This window comes from Schistocerca piceifrons, chromosome 3, assembly GCF_021461385.2.
Source record: "Schistocerca piceifrons isolate TAMUIC-IGC-003096 chromosome 3, iqSchPice1.1, whole genome shotgun sequence".
Classification (NCBI taxonomy): domain Eukaryota; kingdom Metazoa; phylum Arthropoda; class Insecta; order Orthoptera; family Acrididae; genus Schistocerca; species Schistocerca piceifrons.
The window spans coordinates 427909606-427915665 of NC_060140.1; the positions used below are offsets into that span (position 1 = coordinate 427909606).

Consider the following 6060-nt stretch of genomic DNA (forward strand, 5'->3'; position numbering starts at 1 on the left):
TTTTGTCGACCTAACGCGTCAGTTGGACAGAATTTGCCACAATATCTCTCGGGAGGACATCCAACAACTATCAATCAATACCAAGCCGAATAGGTGCTTCCATGAAGACGAGGGGTGGAGCAACGCGTTATTGACTTGCTCAATGTATGAACCACTTTCTCTCGGGTAAATTATTCAATTTTTCTGGAATTGCAATCATATTTTTCTCTGCACATATACATCACATCTACCAATTTCCGTACCATTCGGACAATAGCTTTGCGGTGCATCTTTTTTTTTCGTTTTAGGTGTGCTTTGGGGACAATTTTAAGAATCTAAATGTTGCTCTATAGCAAAACGGGAGTAGCGTCCTTTGTACGCCTCGGGAAAATGTTATTTGTCTCTGTTCTTGAGTCCCATGAAGTGATGACTAACTCTGATGAGGACTGCAGCGAAATTACGTACTTACTCACATGACCCTCAGTGAACAGAAATGGAACATTCCTGGCCGTCTCTATTGCAACATGTGAAATTGCTTACGCTTGTGTGTGCTGAAGAAAGTAGCCCAATGGAGGCATGTGGGGGAGGAGACTAAGTATGGTATCATAGCACTTCAATACAAGACAAGGCTTTTCATATAATGTTGCTTTATCTCCAGCGCTTGATTAATTAATGTGTGATACATCTCTTGCACAGTGGTGGATGCTTAGCGTTGAAACACCCCTGGAACATTTCTGTTAAGTAAAGTATACCTGCACATCCGAAGAATCCGTTTATCTCCCTTCACCAGACGATCGACTACCAACTTTCTCTCTCTCGTGTGTGTTTGTGTTTATGTGCTCCTTAAGATTTCAGTTGCATTAGAAAGATTGGATTTCTGATGATAAATCTTTTCCTTTCAGAGGAATTCAATAGTGGGAATGTATTTATCAATGAAGATCTTCTTGAAATAAATTAATTCTGTCAGGGAATATTCTATAGATTTCAGGGATGCTTTCAGGTTCACTAAAATGATGATGTAGCTTCGCCAATGTGCTCGAACGTCCAGTATGTTTTACAATTTTCGAATGTTCCCGTTTATTTTGAAAATATCTAGGCTGTTCCGAATTTGATGGCTTAGAAGTTTTTGAGTGATATCCAGTGTTCTAGAACTGTGAATATCCTATGCTCTCTCCTAGAAGTTTCAGGTTTTGAGTGTATAGAGAGTTAGCCATGAACAATGAAGTGAAAAGTAGCACCACTGTTTCGAGTTAATGTGCAAAGTGACACGATAAACTAAACAAGATACTAGCGTGTCTTAGAACTTTTGATCTCAGTGTGTACGTTAGTAATTGCAGGAAACTCGAACATTCAGAGAAAAATTATGAAAGTGATATTTCGTTAGTTCGTGATTTGTAGTGTTAAATTTCATCAACCAAAGAGAGCAGTAAAAGTGACAAAACGAAAAAATGACAAAGCTGCATATTTTTACAATTTGTAGATATGCTGCAGACATATTTTTTTTACTTTTTTTCTGATGAAATTTTTGTGATATGGTGATTATCTCATTGCTAGAATAACGTATCACACAGAAAAAGAGATATTTTCAAAGGGCGACCAACCGAAACAGCCCCAAGACGTGCTTGTACTTTACAGTCATGACAAACTATAATCCATGTTACTATTTCGTTCCTGTCATCAAATAGTAGGCCATAATATTTCTTTTGAATGTATGAGTGCTTCTTTTTTAAGATGGCAGTCAATAGTGCATAATGTGTATATCTCTTTCTAGTTTTGTCGCATAGTATCTGAAAATCATCTCCTGAAGCTGTTGTTCACGGAATTCATTTGCACAATATTGGTGACGATAAGGCTGTTGCGTATTTTGTAGTATAGTACGGTAATGTGCTTAAAATTTGGCTCTGTAAATTTATGACTAACACCAGTCTTAAGCAAACTACCATTTTTTATTTTCTTCCGGAGTTGCTATTAATTAACAGAATTTCTTTTGCGACAGTTTTTGACAGGAGGCGGTGCCTCATGTTTCAGTCCTCGTTGCTTTAAAATGTTGCAGAAAACATTCAAATTAAATCATCTGCTAACCATATAATAACTGTTTATTCACCATGAACTTTGCTGTTGATTTATGTAACATTAGTGTCTCTAAACATTCAGGTTCGCCTTGAAGTGTCTTCGTTTGACATGTTGCACAAACTTACACGACGTATTCAGCAAATAGAACATGCAAGCAGACAGTTCAGGTGTTGCAGTTGTTCCCCTAAGGCCAGTCACAGGCGTTGATGTTGCTGTTCCAAACGAGTCCAGGAGCACAGTTCTCGTGAATGGCTACGCCATTGCTGCACTCCCAGAAGCCGTTCGGGTCGGACTCGTCAGGGAAGTATTTGGGCGTGGCTCCGTCGTGGGCAGGACACTGGGGGTCAGCCAGTGTCAGGGCTGCCAATGTACACAGAGCAAACAGGATCGCCAGCACTGAAAAAGTTCACGGCAGAAAGTTATTTTACGTGCCGTAGTAGCATCATACATCGAATACAAAGATCAGTTACACACAGTTTTCAAAAAGGAGAAAAATAATCGAATCGTTCAGATTTAGATGGTGAAACATACAGGGTACAGACATGTGAAAACACCAAAATCACATCATCATCCCTAATACGGCATAAGAAAACCGTTGGCATTCTACACAGCCCTGGAATGGGAATGTATGGCTTTCAGGGAAATCTTATATCATTCTTCCTGCGAAATAGTGACAAGTTCAGGTAGCGGTGATGAAGGTGTAGAGCAGTCACGCTCCCTTCTTTCCGAAGTAGACTAAAAGGCCCAATAATAATAATAATAATAATAAAAAGCAGAAGAAGAAGATGCGACAATTCATCCTCGTGCTCACAAAAGCAATCCTGGACGATGCGAGCTGTGTGAACAGCGGCCTTGTCTTGGGACACAGCATTGCCACTGTGGAACAAATATTGTACCATGGGATGGATCTGCTCAGCCACAATGGTCACTTAATCCGTGAACGTGATGTAACCATGCAGAGTAGCCATGGGGCCCATGGAATACCACGACTTGGCTGCCCAAATATGGAAGCCCCGCCGTGTTTCACTCTTGGGACGTAAACGCGGTCAGAAGTTCTAAAAAATGTGAAATATGTCTCATCCAACCAAATGACTCAGCTATTGCTGCATTGTCTAGGTTTTGTGACTTTGGCACCACGTTCTCCTATTACGTGAATCATCATGACTGATTAGTGATTTGGAGTTCGAGCTCACTCTTTTATTCGCTGCTGGAGCTCCCTTCATGTTGTTTTGGTGCAGATAGTGTTTGCGAGTACGGCATTCAGCTCGTCAATGGCTTTAGCAGCTGAAGTCCCCTTATTTTTCGTCAGAATAGTTGCTTCAATGACCATTCGTCTCGATCACTCAATACAAAGTTCCATCCACGTTGCGACACAGTGAATGATTTTGTTCCGCTTTCCTTGTATGCGACATAATCCTTTAATACCTTGCCTCTTGAAACACCAAACACTTCGGCTACCTTTGTTACAGACGCGCCCAACATACGAGCAACACCAATTTGCCCACGTTCGAATGCAGTGAGCTCCGACATTATGCGCTCTCAACTACACAGAACACTGTTTTCATCCCGACTGCCACAACTTTCTGGGGACATTAGGTACACAGGTGCAGTTCACGATCAAATAGAACGGCACAACCTGCTGGCTTTCCTAGCGTTGTATTTACATTCAAGCATGCCTGTCTCGTGGTTTTTCTATGTTTTTGTCCACTTACTGTAGTTTCTGTGTATCCAAACGTAACGATCCTCTGATAGCAGATGTTATCCGAAATGCCATGACAGCATCTTATGGCCAACCCAAAGGTAATAGAACTTATTTGTTGTAGAGTGCACTATCAATATTTTGCTGCCATTACGAAAGTATGGCTCAGTTATCGCTTGTTAAATTTTAGAACTAATCCATGGGTAAAATTTTAAAGACCGAAAGATATATCATCCGAGTAATTATGTGATCAAGCGGAAAAGTGATTCCAAGTTTTCAAGGGTTCGGTGTGATAGAAACATACTTCAAAATTACGAATCCTTCGTAAATGCAGCTGCCCCTTATAATCCGCTATAGTGTAGTACTACAACCTAATGAATTAGAATAAAAATAGATGCCAAAGAAATGTGGAGAAGGCTCTTCATGGTTGCAGGAAACGTAATTAAAAGGACTTACAGAACACAGAATATTGTCTCGTAGTATGGAAGTGAAACATGGACGATAAATAGTTTGGACAGGAAGAGAATAGAAACTTTCGAAATGTGGTGCTACAGAAGAATGCTGAAGATTAGATGGGTAGATCACGTAACTAATGAGGAGGTATTGAATAGAATAGGGGAGAAGAGGAGGTTGTGGCACAACTTGACAAAAAGAAGGAAACGGTTGGTAGGGCATGTTCTGAGGCATCAAGGGATCACAAATTTAGCATTGGAGGAAAGCGTAGAGGGTAAAAATCGTATAGGGAGACCAAGAGATGAATACATTAAGCAGATTCAGAAGGATGTAGGTTGCAGTAAGTACTGGGAGATGAAGAAGCTTGCACAGGATAGAGTAGCATGGAGAGCTGCATCAAACCAGTCGCAGGACTGAAGACCACAACAGCAACAACAAGTTGTTTGCAGAACGTAACTACGGAATTTAAAATGTATAATGACCAATTTGAGCTGATTTTACTGTTGAGCTTCTACTATAATTTATAATAGATACAAGGAATGAAGATGGATAAATTTCCGTGATGCTAATCTTGAATATCTCTGAATGAACATGTCTGACGTAGCCACTAATGACACGTGTATTCTGATATACATTTCGCAATGAAGTCTAGCAAAGGATAAGAGGTGTTTACTCACCCTTCATGTTGAGTTAGCTCGTGCCTCTTTCTTGCAGGTCGGAACTGGTCTATGTCTCATAATCGCTGGATGTGGCTTATATATTTATTTTCCGTAGGGTGACGTATTGGACCTTGAAGTATTCTACTCGCACACCTGTCTCCAACGCTCAATGTACTCGTGCGTCTTTGTCTCTAAGTGTGCGCCGTGTTGACATAGGTGGCACTAGAATAACGACATTGCTACAGCGAATGGGTGTTTCCGTTGCATTTGACGTCTAATGGCACACGCAAGATGCCAAGCAAATTAAACCGCAATAACATACGCTGATATGGCGCCATCTACTATAAGCGGTGTGTAAACTGGCAGTTTTAGCGGGGGTTGTTGGGAGCAGAGGAATAGGCAGAATCCGTCATGCTCACTGCCAGTGATCTCCGCGGAATAAGCCATGTTACTTTACTCGTATCGTAATAATGCCATCTGGGCCAATAATTCTTGTGCGTCATATCGTAGGACGAAAATATTATCCAGAAAGTCTGTTCCTTTTCATGCTTCAAGCAGTAAACTACTGATTATTTAATAAAATAACAATAAAATAAACAAGTGTGCTAGAGACGTGTGTAAGGACTCCCAGACACAACAACCAGACTTATTTTTAAAATTATTAGAAGATATTCGATGAAAAAAAAAAGGTTCAAATGGCTCTGAGCACTATGGGACTTAACTTCTGAGGTCATCAGTCCCCTAGAACTTAGAACTACTTAAACCTAACTAACCTATGGACATCACACACATCCATGCCCGAGGCAGGATTCGATCCTGCGACCGTAGCGGTCGCGCGGTGCCAGACTGTAGCGCCTAGAACCGCTCGGCCACTCTGGCTGGCTATTCGATGAAAATCATTCATGTCTATGCACCAATATTCTTTCACTCTAATGGGAAGTCAGAAGACACCTTCGAAGGATTACAGAAATTGGTGAACTGCAGCATATTCCACGTTTCAATATGAAAGTAAGACAGACAATAAAGAACGTTTCCCTAGTGGCAAATTTTAGATATGACGCCAGAAAAAAGAAAAGTCGTACACTGCTGCAATTTGCAGAGAAGAAATATATGTTTGACCACCACACATTCTTCAAGGATAAATATCAAATGAAACTCAAAAGTGACTCCTTTTTATCAGGCAATAAAAAAATTGTA

General features: G+C 40.6%; 1 long non-coding RNA gene across 1 annotated transcript; it reads right to left on the minus strand.

Moving 5' to 3' along the window:
- Positions 1-2057: 2057 nt before the first annotated feature.
- LOC124789896 lies at positions 2058-5083 on the minus strand. The gene is made up of 2 exons (XR_007016185.1): positions 4882-5083; positions 2058-2448 (listed from the first exon to the last, which is right to left on the minus strand). It is a non-coding gene; the product is annotated as an uncharacterized LOC124789896 (long non-coding RNA).
- Positions 5084-6060: the final 977 nt, after the last annotated feature.